The sequence below is a fragment of the Limulus polyphemus genome, unplaced genomic scaffold (genome assembly GCF_000517525.1).
Source record: "Limulus polyphemus unplaced genomic scaffold, Limulus_polyphemus-2.1.2 Scaffold76772, whole genome shotgun sequence".
NCBI lineage: Eukaryota > Metazoa > Arthropoda > Merostomata > Xiphosura > Limulidae > Limulus > Limulus polyphemus.
The window spans coordinates 11,821-21,511 of NW_013742368.1; the positions used below are offsets into that span (position 1 = coordinate 11,821).

The 9,691-nt window shown below is 32.2% G+C and overlaps 1 long non-coding RNA gene across 2 annotated transcripts; it reads right to left on the reverse strand.

Moving 5' to 3' along the window:
• Positions 1-597: 597 nt before the first annotated feature.
• On the reverse strand, positions 598-5,985 carry LOC111084438. Of its 2 annotated transcripts, XR_002609558.1 has the most exons (3): positions 5,869-5,985; positions 3,745-3,973; positions 598-1,532 (listed from the first exon to the last, which is right to left on the reverse strand). It is a non-coding gene; the product is annotated as an uncharacterized LOC111084438 (long non-coding RNA). The 2 variants fall into 2 exon arrangements; XR_002609557.1 differs by lacking the exon at positions 5,869-5,985 and having other exon boundaries at positions 3,745-4,001.
• Between the last annotated feature and the right edge of the window lie 3,706 nt (positions 5,986-9,691).

Here is a 9,691-nt window from a genome sequence, read left to right on the forward strand (position 1 = left end):
AAACCTATAAAAGAAATAAACTAATTCATTATTTTTACATGGACTAGGCTTTACCTTATTTCCCCAAGTAATTCATAAGAATCAACCCAATGACATAACATGTTACAATAATATAGATCTTATACTTATAGTTATTAACTTTTATTTTTAAGTAAAATGGCTACTTATAGAATTTTATTTGTAAGATTGGCATAGTATAAAATACTTTTCAAGCCTAAATATTTCAAATTTGGTACTTGAAATATGCATGGGAACCTTTAACAAAAAATTAAACAAAATAGTAAGGGAGTTTACTGCCACTAAATTCTTAGTTATACCAAATATGTGGAACTATAAGGCAATAACTTTAACAGTTTAAGCTTTAGTTTACATGAAATATAAACCCGTTACTGTTGCTTTATACTATTGCAAGTTAATTCCTGTGATCAGTAACTCAATTTTTCTCTAGATATAAATGAGTATAAAGATAATACAAGTCTTATTACATATTTGTAGGGAAGTCTTCTGATGAATTCGCTACTTCAGTCAAAAGTAATAAATTAGGATCGAATATAAATCATTTGTAATTTAACAATGATATTTAATAGCTTATACAAATATTATATACAAAATTTATTCATATATTTAAGAAAAAGTAATTCAACACAAAATTTCCAAATCAAATCTAGTTTTTTTATATTCAAACAAAAATGTTCTTAACACTAGTAAGTCTGCATGTGAAAAATAAAATATCAAAATGCACGTGTTAAATATTTATTTTACAAGGAATGGGACTGAACGTTGGCAAAAGGTATAGGAAGTCTGACTGGTTAATAAGTTGGTCAAGAATTTTATAAAGGCAAAAATTGATAATGTCAAATTTGTGACTTAGGATTTTTGGAATATTATTATCTAATCTTACAATTATTCAATCAATCAAGAAGTTCATATTAATAGAAATAAATGTTTTTGAATTTTATCAAAACAACATAAATCTGACAATACATGTACAGATGCAGAACAAAAAGTAGCAATCAAAAGTAAGTAAGCTTCAGTTTTGATTGTCTTTTCCAATTTCCATAAACAATATGGCATCAGACAATATGCAATACTACAAACATAACATAAAAAACTGGCAACTAATTATTAATCCAGCTACAATTCTTACTGACTAAATTCTCCAATAAAGCAGATAAAATGTGTTCATTTCCACCGAGATATTAATGTAGAATAATTTACTCACATAGTTGAATTTTTGAATTATCTAAATATATAGTCAATATTAAGGTTCATTATTTTAAAAATAGAAATGATTTTGAGTTTAATAAAGAGATGATTATGTACTGGATTAAAAATTTAAATGTATTTGAAATCAAAACATTCTTGATGATCTGCATATATTTGGTATGACAATTAGAAATCTGAACTTTTCTAGTTGTTGTTGAAGTTCCTTAATGCAAAGTTGTACTTTGTCTACCATGGGGAATCAAACCCTGGATTTTAGCATTGTAAGTCCGGGAATTTACCGCTAACCCACTGGAGGATGATCTTTTCTAGAAGGAAAATATACTGACATTAAAGTACAGCATACTAAAAACAAACTGAAGATATATTGGAAAACTAAATTAAAACTGTGAAAATACAAAAAATTTCTATAGACAAAGTGTCTGCACATACATATGCTGGAGGGTCGAGGGGGGTTTTGTCAAACCCCCTATTTTTGGATAGTAAAAAAATTATGCTTATATAGTAATAGCACAGCTGCTTATGTATTTAACATTTTCCACATAGTCTATATTCTTCTAATCAAGCATTAGCATTTTTTGTCTTGAAATAGTTGCATGTTTCCAGACCCCCACAGCATTACCATGCTTTGCATACTAATTGTGCTTCACACAATATATGTTAGCTTTTGATCTCAAAAATTAGAATCACACTTTCAAACATTTATGTACAAGTGTGGTACAGATATGCCATGGGTTGATTTTTAAGGAAACTTTTAAAATATTGGCCTTCTATACATTCATTAGTCATGTTTTCAACATAATGTAACTTAACATTTTAGAACAACAAGGGACTAGTTTGTCCATCTAAGCAGCTGTTCGATCCATTAAACTTCACAATAATAACAATATTAAAAAACCTTAAAGCCAGCATTTATCATTCAAGTATTTATCAAGTCTTCCCTTAAACTACACTAAATTAATAGCATCTAACACATCTGAAGGCAACCCATTCCAAAGGCTACACACCTTGCTAGAAAAATAAAGCTGTCATAGCTGAAGATGATTCTACTTTGCCAAAATTTATATCTGTGTCTCATATTCCAACTATTCTCACCATTAAATATGAAAAAAAAATGATGTATCAATAATATCAAATAAATTCCCCTCTAACTCTTCTTTTTTTTCAAGAGAAAACATGAACATGGTATTACTAATGTGGCCTAACTAATGATCTATAAAATAACATTTATAACCTCTTTAGACATGTATTCAATATTTCTATAGATACAACCTCAAATCCTATGTGCCCTTCCACCAGCAATACCACATTGCTTGGATGGCTTAAAAGACTGATCAATCAGAACACCAAGATATCTTTTTCTTCCATAAGGTCAAGGTCATTGTCAATACAATTATACGTATAACTCAAATTCTGATAACCCATATGCATTACCTTGCAATTATTAATATTAAAAGCCATCTGCCATTTATTCACCCAAACAACCAAATAATCCAAAACCTTTTCTTTTGTAAAGCAGAAATGTAGTCAAAGCCAGCAAAACCTAAAATCATTCATTTATCTAAGTCATTGATATAAATCAAAATTAGCAAAGGCCTTAACACTGAGCCCTGAGGTACTCTACTTGCAACATTAATTCAGTTTCACTGCACTGCATTTATAACAACCCTCTGCTTTCTTCCATCCAATGAGTAGAAGAAAATCTTACCTTACTAATCTTTTGACATTTTTGAAGAGGCTATTGCTTATTTATTTATTGTATCTGGATATTAACTCTGCGCAAGTCTTCTGTAAAAATTTTCCAGGGTCCAAGCAGACCCCGTCACAAACAGTAATTTAGAAATATTTAAATAATAATAAGCTATTACTTTGGAAACAAAAAACACACTTAAAATATTTTCATTTATTAATCAATAAATGAACATTGAATATTACAACTTGTTTCTTTCTTACCACCTAAACTAAGTGTAACAATTTAACACAAACTAGCCAAATATTGAAGCTACTGAGAACAACAAATATGTATGTGCTTCCATCTGTCAGTGCCAATAGTTACAAAATATTTGGGATCCATGAAGACCCCAGAAGACTAATGCAGGGTTAAGAAAGCATTTGACAAGATGCCATATAAGAGGCTTCCTAAAAAATGATTCTGTGGGTGTGAAGGATAAGTTCGCTGACACCATGTTGACTATCTAAAAAAAAATGAGAATTTAATAATGCAGCCATCTAATAATTATCAGAGATGGATCCTCAAAGGCCCTACTCTAATTCTGACATTTTGTTTGCTCTTAATGTATTTAAAGAAATTCTTACTGTTAATTTAACAATTTTCAGCCAAATGTTTTCAAATAACTTTTTTGATTTCCTAATTTCCTGTTTGACTCATGCTCTTGATTTTCAATAATCCTCTAAGTCTTCCGTTCATAGCAGTCAATTTAAATTTCTTTAATCTAGGAAGCTTTTTTTTAATGCTAATGAACCTTCCCAAATATTATATGTTTCCTTTTGAACACTTACCAAGCTTTAAAATCTCTAGTCTTGGTAGCACTTGTATTGCTTTTCTTTACTGGTTTTTTACACATACTTCTGAAGAAATACGAAACACCCCAATGGTACCGGAAGTATGCCACCAAGTCAAGAAGGATACATATTAGGAGTATAAATACTACAACTATGATGATAATGGTTGTGGTAGATATTCCTGCTCGATCTGTATATGGTTTTTCATACATACCATCTCCAGTCCCTATTTAATCAAAAATAGTAGTTTAATTAGGAAGTGAAATTTTTTTCTTTCCACAATGTTATCTTATTTTAACTTCTTGTAAACGTATATAATTACAGTAATTACTTATAATAGAACCCTAAACTGTGGTATTTTCATTTTAAAACTAAACAGAAGCAGTAAGTAATGAAATATTTGAAACAAAACTTCTGAGAAACAAATTGTAGCATAAGACATTCCTTAAAGAAGGTAACCAATTAACATTATTGTTGTGTTTTACATGACATAAGAAAAACAAACAAACAGAAAATCTACAATTGTTTTCCTTTTTATAAGGCTATGAAAACAGCATAATTATCAATATGATATTTTCAGGTGACAGTTAGTTAGTTCAGATAGTTAGATCCACTTATAACAGCAGTTTGACTCAGGAAATAAGGAGATTAATTATGAATCTGATAACTGAACTGAGATTCCCTACCATGTGTTTGTGTGTGACATAGCTAGACTGGATACATTTAGAAAAAGGATGAACCTAATCTTCATTTTAAAACAGACAAAAAGAAAACACAGCATACATATTCATGCTCACAAAAAGACAGTTGCTTTTACTAGACTGCAGTTAGTTCCAAAGCTTTCTGTTGAACTAGAAACAGTGATTTTTAAGCAAGTCTTTACTTGTCAATTTACAGGTAAAAACTGAACTAAAAAAACACCTGCATTCAACAGGTAAGCTCAGTTTTTCTCCAGCCAACAGAATCACCCCATGACATTTGTTCTTTCACAGCATTGGTGAAATGTTCCATTTAAACAATGTCAACTCTGCCAGCAAAGGACATTACATTGCTAATCCTTTCAACCCAGATGATATATGTTACTTAAATATTCTCTTGGACAGAATATACCTTATCAACTAAAGAGAATAAAGAAAAGGATAAAAAGCAACTAGAACAAGGCAGTCTCAATGACCTTCTGGATAATGAGTTTATGCTAAAACTGCACACACAGTAAATAAAAAAAGTCTAAAATTTCTATATCACTAAAGCAAATAGAAAACATGAAATGCTTACAATCACACTTTTCCTCCCTTCTCTATTTCAGGCTTGTCCTCAAGTTGACAATTAAACTTAACTTTAAAATCAATAACATTTAAATTCATGACATGGTCAAGTAGTATGTTTACTTTATTCCTTATGTGTCCCAATGACATCAAAAACCTTTTAACAATACAAGATACAACCCCTTAACTTCATATACTCTTTAACATAAATGAAGCAATATGCAAGTACATACTTACGACCACAAAAAGTAAAACTAAAGAAAAGAAAGAAATAATTGTGTGCAAAGACACACTTCCCACTTTAAGAGTGGATGGAATAGCACACAAAATATAAGGAAGGAAAAAATTTAACTTTAACAAAGATTACACATTTTAAACCAGAAATTCAATAAAGGTATAGAACTACCCTCTCACAAAAGAGGCAGTGTAACATGATACATTAAAATGCTAAAAATGAAAACCCTCATCAATAATGCACATCACACGATGAAAAGAAACCCTTTAACCAATAATGGCATAAAAAAAACTAACAGAATCTGATGTAAACTCATATACAGAAGCAGCTAAGGGCATGTTAAACACATATACACTATACATAACATTAAAGAAAAGATATATACATACAAAAAATCTTTTAAATCCCTGTTTTTTTTTTACACATGCATGAAAGAGCCATGGCATGTCATTACACAAAAATTAATGAAACATAGTACTAAATACATAGCATAAAATGTTCAATCCTTGTCTAAACACAATCATGAGAGCAGAAGCCAAAGGGCACATTAAATTAAAATACACAATAAAGAATATAAAAAATAAATTATAATTTAAGTCTATACACTAAATATACACTTACACAAGAAAGTGGTTGAGACTTCACAACATTCACCTTAACCCACAAACAGCGAGTGCTCCCAGTACTACTGTCATCTTGTCATCAATAACACTGACCTGGAATTATTGATTAAAGAAACCCTCCACATCAAATAGCACTCTCCAACACTGACCAACATGCAGTCTTCATTTAAATTATACATTTTTTAATATGTTCGTATTACTGATTTTACCTTCTTTTTTTTTTGTGTGTGTTTTCTAGCTGTAGTTTCTCTCCATGATTACTGTTTTGTGTTTTACTTGTTTAATTATCATTATATTTAGCAATTGTACTTTGACAATGTCCAAAGACTTATGTAAATTTATTTTACTGTCATCTTTTGAATGGCAGTTGCATATGTCTTGAGGTTTATTCAAACCCCACCAGGTTCTGCTACACTTCAACTAGCCTATTCTGCAAGTGCCAGACTTCCTTCTCATATCTCAACAGATGATTGGCCCTTTGCTTCATCCAAGTTTCTTCCTGATTACAGAGGGCCCAGGCCTTGTTCAGTTGACTGCCATCTCTTGGCAATGATGCTTGAGCACAGGAACCTTCTCTAACAAGGGCCACTTCATGATTACCTTAGATGGCTTAGAAAATAGTTCTGTGCTCTGCTCTTTCTAGGGGGCTTCTGCTGTTGCTCTGAAGATTTACGACATTGGTCAGCCTGCAGCTGCTAACTCAGTGAGGTTTACTCATGTCTGGTGCATCATACCACTCAACCAAGCAGTACCCCTGAGGGAGGATTGATCTTGATGAACGGGAAATGTATGGATGACTGGGAACCTTTGGAATGGAAAATGGTGAATTTGAGATCACATCCACCAAACTCCTAAACTGTCACCAGTCAGAGCACAGCAGCTCCAGCTCTGTTCAAGACCATTTGCAACTAGTGCACAGATGTTGAATGTGCTGCTGGTGAATGGTTTCTAACAGTTAGAGTTGTTTCCCAGGCTGATGGGTGCAAATCATGACCAATAACTTGTCCAATCTTAAAGTGTAACACTACCACAAGTAAGAGCTGCCAGATGAACTTGCATCTCTGATTGGACCATTACATTCCTAAGTCCAATAAGAGTTTTCCAGCACTGCGTACATCTCAAGGTGCACATAAGTCCTGGAAATATAGATGTGGGGTGGACTCCAGCAAGACTTTAACCTTGAGGGCTGGACTGCCAGAAGATCGTGTAGGACATATAGTATCCAAAGCACCATATGAAGTGATCATTGGAGACATTATTTCAAGGAGAGGTCTTCTCTTAGACTTGACATATCTCCTGTACAACATGACTCTTTGCTCTCCATTAGTAAACACAATCTTTATTACAAAACAGAGAAAAAGAAAACACAGCATACATACTTGTATTAACAAAATGACAGTGACTTCTACTAAAGTGTAGTTAATTTCACAGGTTTCTTTCTCTCAGGAGAAACACCTGTCAAGCTTAAAATGATGATCTTATAGTAGGTCTGTAGTCATCAATCTCCAGGTGAAAATTGAACTAAGAAAACACACCTGAATTCAAATAGTAAGTTCAGTTTTTTCTGTCCAGTCAACAGTGTCTTCTGTGACTTTATTCTGCCGTAGCATTGGTCAGCTGTTCCATTTAGACAATATCCACATGGCCAGCAAAGAATATTAAAGTGCTAATCCTTTCAAAACATGCTAATATGTTACATCCCATTGGCCAGAATAGACATTACCTACTCTAGAAAACAAAGCAACTCCATACACATTGAATAAATGAACATTTCTAAAAATTTCCCTATAACTAAAACATGTAGAAAAGATACGATATGCCAGCAAATTACATTTATTCTAGCTTAAGTCTATTTATTAAAAGACTGTCTTTAATCTTTAACCGTAGTTTATCATTAGCTTTAAAAATATTCAAAATAAGTCTGATTTAGTGTTGTATCACATTCGCTTCATGCCCATCCCTTTTTTTATTTGACTGTTTTATTGACCTTAAATCAGTGTATTCTCTAGTTCTGTATTCTAATCTTTTAATATATAGGGTGGAATGATCCAGAAGTGTTCCACCTCTTGAGGATTCTAACCACTGACATTCTTGGTTTTATGATTGAAAGAAAAAAGCAAATCACAAAGTGTATATCCTCTGTTGTACCATACTATAATCCAAGTTGCTAGTACAAAGAGAATCATAAAAGGGAGTTCTACTTCTTTTATAATCGCAATTTAACAACTGAAAATCTATATATCTAAATTACATCTAAGACACATCTATATTGATAAACCATCTTTGAATTCAGTAATTTTGGTGTTTTATCTTTCTCATTAAAGACATTTATAATTCTATGTATCGGAATTAAACAAATGTAATGATCACCAAATCAGAATTACTTTCAAAGCATCACTACGGCCATCTTGTAAAAGTAGATTAACCTAGTGTGCTCTCTAGGGAAAAAAATTAAAAATAGCTGCTTTAAGATTGAATTTTATGCTAACTTTACTATAATTTATTGAAAGTATTAATTTTTTGCAAACACTTCTTTATGATTCACAAAAAATAGGTGCTCACTTGTACAATACTCACCATAACTGTAAGCAAGCACAATACATTACAGATTACACATGTAATTTATTTTACATTGTTATATTGATTCTTTCATACATACTATTATAAATCTATATATTTACCTAGAAACAATTCTTGAACTGCAAGTTAAAGTTTTAAAAGCCCTACAGTAACTGTGACAAAATGTTGGTCCAACTGCTACTCGATCTACTAGACCCGCTGTAGTGCACATGAAAAGCATTTACTTTATTTAGTATTTTACTTCTGTAGTAAATATCATATACTACTCTCCAAAATCATCATCTATGTATTTGTTCTATATTCAGTCATAATCCTACAAAATACACACATTAATTAAAAACTGATAACTAACATATTATTTGTAAGAAGCAATATACCACATGGCATACAAAAGGCTTCCTTGATTTTAAATTTTCTTTGCAAGTTTCAGGAAATTCATACTTCAACATAATTTTGTAGCACTATTCGTTTAAGTCTATTTATTTAAAGACTCTTTAATCCTTAAATGTAATCCATTATCTCGTAACACTTCTTTTGGAAATACAGTGCAGTGATTTTTGGGGATATGTACATTATGAATAATTTTTCAAAATTTGTTGTCGCACATTTTCTTTAAATGAGAACCAGAATGTCTGAGTGTGAAATGGTTAATCTCAGAATTGTGTAGGTTGTACATAGCAAGAGGTCAACCAGCATTTGCATTTTCTTATATGAACCATTGTTTTACATAATAGATTTGTGGACCATATGGTCAAGAAAGCCATTAAATTGAACTTGTTTGAACAAGCTGGAGGTGCTATATCCTCCCCTACATTGTGTTGGGTTGATTTCCAACATGACCAACCAGATTTTTGGGGGATTGTAAATCGAGGTGTAAATAAACCTGATAAGCACAACATTAGTCTTAAACAGTGGGGGTCACGTGACGAGTATTCTAGAAGATTCGTTAGTGTGTTACGACAGCGGGGGTCACGTGACGAGTATTCTAGAAGATTCGCTAGTGTGTTACGACAGCGGGAGTCAAGTGACGCTGGTAGCACGTGTTGAGAGTCTTAGAAGTTTCTAGAACAGGCAGTATTATCGTATATAAGTACGCTAGACAGTGAGAGAGACAGACGGAGGCAGAGACGTAGCGGAGACAAAGCAGGCAGAGAGAAAGAAAGACAGCGATTACGGTCGGCAGGAACTGAGGATAGCAGACACAGAGATCGGAACTATAGTTTGCGGGGATGGACAATTAA